This window comes from Schistocerca gregaria, unplaced genomic scaffold (genome assembly GCF_023897955.1).
Source record: "Schistocerca gregaria isolate iqSchGreg1 unplaced genomic scaffold, iqSchGreg1.2 ptg001821l, whole genome shotgun sequence".
Lineage (NCBI taxonomy): Eukaryota > Metazoa > Arthropoda > Insecta > Orthoptera > Acrididae > Schistocerca > Schistocerca gregaria.
The window spans coordinates 14,963-23,476 of NW_026063070.1; the positions used below are offsets into that span (position 1 = coordinate 14,963).

An 8,514-nucleotide genomic window follows, 5' to 3' on the forward strand; every position below is an offset into this window, starting at 1 on the left:
CACATCTGAGAGTAATTCTTAAAAAAAACGCCTGTCGCTAATTGTTCGTCATCACAGATACTGTTTGCTATACGGCCACGACGCGCAACTGATTTCCAAAATTCATCTTTCTCCTGTGAGGATGGAACTTCCGATGCCTGGTTTATTAGAGCAGTGCTCTACCACTGAGCTAAAGAGGCGCGGCCTAGCGGTACTCTTGGGTACTTTGTCCTTACGGTCGTCTGCATCATCAGACTTCAGCTGACAACACTTCATATTACCGGCTAATATTTGCAGCTATGGCGACCCATTACTGCTTGGCTACACATCAGACACGTAACCGATGTGCTCTCCAAACTACAACACATGCATTTCAAAACATGTCTTCCACACATGTCTACAAAATCACCTTCACATTCAAATACAGTTTCCTTGTGACTGACAGAGACGTAGGCAAAGTTTAAAGTTGCTATTTCCATTACATCTCGTTAATCAGAAAAACGGTAATTTACATCTGCAGCGGAACAATATTCCGTTCCGCCCAGCGTGTGGCTCGAACCCACGACCCTAGGATTAAGAGTCTGACGCTCTACCGACTGAGCTAGCCGGCTACCTCGGTGAATACCTGTCGGATAGCACGTCACACAGTACTCGTTTGGGTTGGGTGGTCCCATACAGAATCTCTCCATGCATCCTAATGTTTTCCTAACGTCACACTCGTCACGTACTTCACCTTTATGTCATAATCATTTCTGAGAGGTAAAGAAATTGCATGACAGCATGGAGAGCTAGTGGCGTCAAAATTAACACACATACTTTGTGACTCAAAAGCCGAACGAGTTACTTTCCGACGTTGTTTTAGATGTGCAAGTGCCAGTCAAAACTCGCGGTGTCGGCACTCTGCCGACCATTTCGCTAGTTAACACCGGTCTTGTTGTGTGTGTTTCAAGCTCAAGAGCATTTCCAAGCAAAAAATGGTCAACAGCAACATTCAGACGGTTTCGTATGCTCAATTGCTACATTAAAACGGTATGTTTCTTTTTCAGAACTGGAAAAAAAAAGAGCGTGACAACATTCGAACCTGTAATCATCAGATCCGAAGTCCGACGCCTTATCCATTAGGCCACATGGTCCCTGACGACCAACTATATCATGTATACGACTCATCTCGAAACGCTCACACCCCTGAGGATTTGTGTTTTCGTTCTACACAGCCGCTGCCCCTTGCTCTTTCCCACCCATTCGTTACATTCAACCTCTTACGAGACCGACCAAATATACACTGAGAAACAAGACCACACACTTTGTGCATTCGGAATCGAAGGCAGGGCGTCCCTCGCCGCATTTGCTACGATGGCCATTTGCTACTTCTGCAGAAGCGGCGGCGACGACGACGACGACGACGACGACGACGACGACGACGACGACGACCGCGAGGGGCTCTAAGATATGTGAGAAATACAATTGTAAAATGTAATTGAGACTGCCTCGTGCCACTTTATGCTGTACCGCTTTGGCAAATGCTTTATCTGCGCCATTCGCCTTAATCACATCTGAGAGTAATTCTTAAAAAAAACGCCTGTCGCTAATTGTTCGTCATCACAGATACTGTTTGCTATACGGCCACGACGCGCAACTGATTTCCAAAATTCATCTTTCTCCTGTGAGAATGGAACTTCCGATGCCTGGTTTATTAGAGCAGTGCTCTACCACTGAGCTAAAGAGGCGCGGCCTAGCGGTACTCTTGGGTACTTCGTCCTTACGGTCGTCTGCATCATCAGGCTTCAGCTGACAACACTTCATATTACCGGCTAATACTTGCAGCTATGGCGACCCATTACTGCTTGGCTACACATCTGACACGTAACCGATGTGCTCTCCAAACTACAACACATGCATTTCAAAACATGTCTTCCACACATGTCTACAAAATCACCTTCACATTCAAATACAGTTTCCTTGTGACTGACAGAGACGTAGGCAAAGTTTAAAGTTGCTATTTCCATTACATCTCGTTAATCAGAAAAACGGTAATTTACATCTGCAGCGGAACAAATTCCGTTCCGCCCAGCGTGTGGCTCAACCCACGACCCTAAGATTAAAAGTCTGACGCTCTACCGACTGAGCTAGCCGGCTACCTCGGTGAATACCTGCCTGATAGCACGTCACACAGTACTCGTTTGGGTTGGGTGGTCCCATACAGATTCTCTCCATGCTGCCTAATGTTTTCCTAACGTCACACTCGTCACGTACTTCACTTTTATGTCATAATCATTTCTGAGAGGTAAAGAAATTGCATGACAGCATGCAGAGCTAGTGGCGTCAAAATTAACACACATACTTTATGTGACTCAAAAGCCGAACGAGTTACTTTCCGACGTTGTTTTAGATGTGCAAGTGCCAGTCAAAACTCGCGGTGTCGGCACTCTGCCGACCATTTCGCTAGTTAACAGCGGTCTTGTTGTGTGTGTTTCAAGCTCAAGAGCATTTCCAAGCAAAAAATGGTCAACAGCAACATTCAGACGGTTTCGTATGCTCAATTGCTACATTAAAACGGTATGTTTCTTTTTCAGAACTGGAAAAAAAACGAGCGTGACAACATTCGAACCTGTAATCATCAGATCCGGAGCCCGACGCCTTATCCATTAGGCCACATGGTCACTGACGACCAACTATATCATGTATACGACTCATCTCGAAACGCTCACACCCCTGAGGATTTGTGTTTTCGTTCTACACAGCGGCTGCCCCTTGCTCTTTCCCACCCATTCGTTACATTCAACCTCTTACGAGACCGACCAAATATACACTGAGAAACAAGACCACACACTTTGTGCATTCGGAATCGAAGGCAGGGCGTCCCTCGCCGCATTTGCTACAATGGCCATTTGCTACTTCTGCAGAAGCGGCGGCGACGACGACGACGACGACGACGACGACGACCGCGAGGGGCTCTAAGATATGTGAGAAATACAATTGTAAAATGTAATTGAGACTGCCTCGTGCCACTTTATGCTGTACCGCTTTGGCAAATGCTTTATCTGCGCCATTCGCCTTAATCACATCTGAGAGTAATTCTTAAAAAAAACGCCTGTCGCTAATTGTTCGTCATCACAGATACTGTTTGCTATACGGCCACGACGCGCAACTGATTTCCAAAATTCATCTTTCTCCTGTGAGGATGGAACTTCCGATGCCTGGTTTATTAGAGCAGTGCTCTACCACTGAGCTAAAGAGGCGCGGCCTAGCGGTACTCTTGGGTACTTTGTCCTTACGGTCGTCTGCATCATCAGACTTCAGCTGACAACACTTCATATTACCGGCTAATATTTGCAGCTATGGCGACCCATTACTGCTTGGCTACACATCAGACACGTAACCGATGTGCTCTCCAAACTACAACACATGCATTTCAAAACATGTCTTCCACACATGTCTACAAAATCACCTTCACATTCAAATACAGTTTCCTTGTGACTGACAGAGACGTAGGCAAAGTTTAAAGTTGCTATTTCCATTACATCTCGTTAATCAGAAAAACGGTAATTTACATCTGCAGCGGAACAATATTCCGTTCCGCCCAGCGTGTGGCTCGAACCCACGACCCTAGGATTAAGAGTCTGACGCTCTACCGACTGAGCTAGCCGGCTACCTCGGTGAATACCTGTCGGATAGCACGTCACACAGTACTCGTTTGGGTTGGGTGGTCCCATACAGAATCTCTCCATGCATCCTAATGTTTTCCTAACGTCACACTCGTCACGTACTTCACCTTTATGTCATAATCATTTCTGAGAGGTAAAGAAATTGCATGACAGCATGGAGAGCTAGTGGCGTCAAAATTAACACACATACTTTGTGACTCAAAAGCCGAACGAGTTACTTTCCGACGTTGTTTTAGATGTGCAAGTGCCAGTCAAAACTCGCGGTGTCGGCACTCTGCCGACCATTTCGCTAGTTAACACCGGTCTTGTTGTGTGTGTTTCAAGCTCAAGAGCATTTCCAAGCAAAAAATGGTCAACAGCAACATTCAGACGGTTTCGTATGCTCAATTGCTACATTAAAACGGTATGTTTCTTTTTCAGAACTGGAAAAAAAAAGAGCGTGACAACATTCGAACCTGTAATCATCAGATCCGAAGTCCGACGCCTTATCCATTAGGCCACATGGTCACTGACGACCAACTATATCATGTATACGACTCATCTCGAAACGCTCACACCCCTGAGGATTTGTGTTTTCGTTCTACACAGCCGCTGCCCCTTGCTCTTTCCCACCCATTCGTTACATTCAACCTCTTACGAGACCGACCAAATATACACTGAGAAACAAGACCACACACTTTGTGCATTCGGAATCGAAGGCAGGGCGTCCCTCGCCGCATTTGCTACGATGGCCATTTGCTACTTCTGCAGAAGCGGCGGCGGCGACGACGACGACGATGACCGCGAGAGGCTCTGAGATATGTGAGAAATACAATTGTAAAATGTAATTGAGACTGCCTCGTGCCACTTTATGCTGTACCGCTTTGGCAAATGCTTTATCTGCGCCATTCGCCTTAATCACATCTGAGAGTAATTCTTAAAAAAAACGCCTGTCGCTAATTGTTCGTCATCACAGATACTGTTTGCTATACGGCCACGACGCGCAACTGATTTCCAAAATTCATCTTTCTCCTGTGAGGATGGAACTTACGATGCCTGGTTTATTAGAGCAGTGCTCTACCACTGAGCTAAAGAGGCGCGGCCTAGCGGTACTCTTGGGTACTTCGTCCTTACGGTCGTCTGCGTCATCAGACTTCAGCTGACAACACTTCATATTACCGGCTAATATTTGCAGCTATGGCGACCCATTACTGCTTGGCTACACATCTGACACGTAACCGATGTGCTCTCCAAACTACAACACTTGCATTTCAGAACATGTCTTCCACACATGTCTACAAAATCACCTTCACATTCAAATACAGTTTCCTTGTGACTGACAGAGACGTAGGCAAAGTTTAAAGTTGCTATTTCCATTACATCTCGTTAATCAGAAAAACCGTAATTTACATCTGCAGCGGAACAAATTCCGTTCCGCCCAGCGTGTGGCTCGAACCCACGACCCTAGGATTAAGAGTCTGACGCTCTACCGACTGAGCTAGCCGGCTACCTCGATGAATACCTGCCGGATAGCACGTCACACAGAACTCGTTTGGGTTGGGTGGTCCCATAGAGAATCTCTCCATGCTGCCTAATGTTTTCCTAACGTCATACTCGTCACGTACTTCACTTTTATGTCATAATCATTTCTGAGAGGTAAAGAAATTGCATGACAGCATGCTGAGCTTGTGGCGTCAAAATTAACACACATACTTTATGTGACTCAAAAGCCGAACGAGTTACTTTCCGACGTTGTTTTAGATGTGCAAGTGCCAGTCAAAACTCGCGGTGTCGGCACTCTGCCGACCATTTCGCTATTTAACACCGGTCTTGTTGTGTGTGTTTCAAGCTCAAGAGCATTTCCAAGCAAAAAATGGTCAACAGCAACATTCAGACGGTTTCGTATGCTCAATTGCTACATTAAAACGGTATGTTTCTTTTTCAGAACTGGAAAAAAAACGAGCGTGACAACATTCGAACCTGTAATCATCAGATCCGAAGTCCGACACCTTATCCATTAGGCCACATGGTCACTGACGACCAACTGTATCATGTATACGACTCATCTCGAAACGCTCACACCCCTGAGGATTTGTGTTTTCGTTCTACACAGCCGCTGCCCCTTGCTCTTTCCCACCCATTCGTTACATTCAACCTCTTACGAGACCGACCACATATAGACTGAGAAACAAGACCACACACTTTGTGCATTCGGAATCGAAGGCAGGGCGTCCCTCGCCGCATTTGCTACGATGGCCATTTGCTACTTCTGCAGAAGCGGCGGCGGCGACGGCGACGACGACGACGACGACGACGACGACGACGACGACCGCGAGGGGCTCTAAGATATGTGAGAAATACAATTGTAAAATGTAATTGAGACTGCCTCGTGCCACTTTATGCTGTACCGCTTTGGCAAATGCTTTATCTGCGCCATTCGCCTTAATCACATCTGAGAGTAATTCTTAAAAAAAACGCCTGTCGCTAATTGTTCGTCATCACAGATAGTGTTTGCTATACGGCCACGACGCGCAACTGATTTCCAAAATTCATCTTTCTCCTGTGAGGATGGAACTTCCGATGCCTGGTTTATTAGAGCAGTGCTCTACCACTGAGCTAAAGAGGCGCGGCCTAGCGGTACTCTTGGGTACTTCGTCCTTACGGTCGTCTGCATCATCAGGCTTCAGCTGACAACACTTCATATTACCGGCTAATATTTGCAGCTATGGCGACCCATTACTGCTTGGCTACACATCTGGCACGTAACCGATGTGCTCTCCAAACTACAACACTTGCATTCCAGAACATGTCTTCTACACATGTCTAAAAAATCACCTTCACATTCAAATACAGTTTCCTTGTGACTGACAGAGACGTAGGCAAAGTTTAAAGTTGCTATTTCCATTACATCTCGTTAATCAGAAAAACGGTAATTTACATCTGCAGCGGAACAAAATTCCGTTCCGCCCAGCGTGTGGCTCGAACCCACGACCCTAGGATTAAGAGTCTGACGCTCTACCGACTGAGCTATCCGGCTACCTCGGTGAATACCTGCCGGATAGCACGTCACACAGTAATCGTTTGGGTTGGGTGGTCCCATAGAGAATCTCTCCATGCTGCCTAATGTTTTCCTAACGTCACACTCGTCACGTACTTCACTTTTATGTCATAATCATTTCTGAGAGGTAAAGAAATTGCATGACAGCATGCAGAGCTAGTGGCGTCAAAATTAACACACATACTTTATGTGACTCAAAAGCCGAACGAGTTACTTTCCGACGTTGTTTTAGATGTGCAAGTGCCAGTCAAAACTCGCGGTGTCGGCACTCTGCCGACCATTTCGCTATTTAACACCAATCTTGTTGTGTGTGTTTCAAGCTCAAGAGCATTTCCAAGCAAAAAATGGTCAACAGCAACATTCAGACGGTTTCGTATGCTCAATTGCTACATTAAAACGGTATGTTTCTTTTTCAGAACTGGAAAAAAAACGAGCGTGACAACATTCGAACCTGTAATCATCAGATCCGAAGTCCGACACCTTATCCATTAGGCCACATGGTCACTGACGACCAACTGTATCATGTATACGACTCATCTCGAAACGCTCACACCCCTGAGGATTTGTGTTTTCGTTCTACACAGCCGCTGCCCCTTGCTCTTTCCCACCCATTCGTTACATTCAACCTCTTACGAGACCGACCACATATAGACTGAGAAACAAGACCACACACTTTGTGCATTCGGAATCGAAGGCAGGGCGTCCCTCGCCGCATTTGCTACGATGGCCATTTGCTACTTCTGCAGAAGCGGCGGCGACGACGACGACGACGACGACGACGACGACGACGACGACGACCGCGAGGGGCTCTAAGATATGTGAGAAATACAATTGTAAAATGTAATTGAGACTGCCTCGTGCCACTTTATGCTGTACCGCTTTGGCAAATGCTTTATCTGCGCCATTCGCCTTAATCACATCTGAGAGTAATTCTTAAAAAAAACGCCTGTCGCTAATTGTTCGTCATCACAGATACTGTTTGCTATACGGCCACGACGCGCAACTGATTTCCAAAATTCATCTTTCTCCTGTGAGGATGGAACTTCCGATGCCTGGTTTATTAGAGCAGTGCTCTACCACTGAGCTAAAGAGGCGCGGCCTAGCGGTACTCTTGGGTACTTCGTCCTTACGGTCGTCTGCGTCATCAGACTTCAGCTGACAACACTTCATATTACCGGCTAATATTTGCAGCTATGGCGACCCATTACTGCTTGGCTACACATCTGACACGTAACCGATGTGCTCTCCAAACTACAACACTTGCATTTCAGAACATGTCTTCCACACATGTCTACAAAATCACCTTCACATTCAAATACAGTTTCCTTGTGACTGACAGAGACGTAGGCAAAGTTTAAAGTTGCTATTTCCATTACATCTCGTTAATCAGAAAAACCGTAATTTACATCTGCAGCGGAACAAATTCCGTTCCGCCCAGCGTGTGGCTCGAACCCACGACCCTAGGATTAAGAGTCTGACGCTCTACCGACTGAGCTAGCCGGCTACCTCGATGAATACCTGCCGGATAGCACGTCACACAGAACTCGTTTGGGTTGGGTGGTCCCATAGAGAATCTCTCCATGCTGCCTAATGTTTTCCTAACGTCATACTCGTCACGTACTTCACTTTTATGTCATAATCATTTCTGAGAGGTAAAGAAATTGCATGACAGCATGCAGAGCTAGTGGCGTCAAAAGTAACACACATACTTTATGTGACTCAAAAGCCGAACGAGTTACTTTCCGACGTTGTTTTAGATGTGCAAGTGCCAGTCAAAACTCGCGGTGTCGGCACTCTGCAGACCATTTCGCTAGTTAACACCGGTCTTGTTGT

General features: G+C 46.2%; 4 non-coding genes across 4 annotated transcripts; all 4 read right to left on the reverse strand.

Annotated features, from left to right (window-relative positions):
- Positions 1-517: 517 nt before the first annotated feature.
- Positions 518-590, reverse strand: Trnak-cuu (transfer RNA lysine (anticodon CUU)). Its single transcript has one exon. It is a non-coding gene; the product is annotated as a tRNA-Lys (tRNA).
- Positions 591-3,556: 2,966 nt separating this feature from the next.
- Positions 3,557-3,629, reverse strand: Trnak-cuu (transfer RNA lysine (anticodon CUU)). Its single transcript has one exon. It is a non-coding gene; the product is annotated as a tRNA-Lys (tRNA).
- A 1,429-nt stretch (positions 3,630-5,058) lies between these two features.
- Trnak-cuu (transfer RNA lysine (anticodon CUU)) lies at positions 5,059-5,131 on the reverse strand. The gene has a single exon. It is a non-coding gene; the product is annotated as a tRNA-Lys (tRNA).
- Positions 5,132-8,112: 2,981 nt separating this feature from the next.
- Trnak-cuu (transfer RNA lysine (anticodon CUU)) lies at positions 8,113-8,185 on the reverse strand. Its single transcript has one exon. It is a non-coding gene; the product is annotated as a tRNA-Lys (tRNA).
- Between the last annotated feature and the right edge of the window lie 329 nt (positions 8,186-8,514).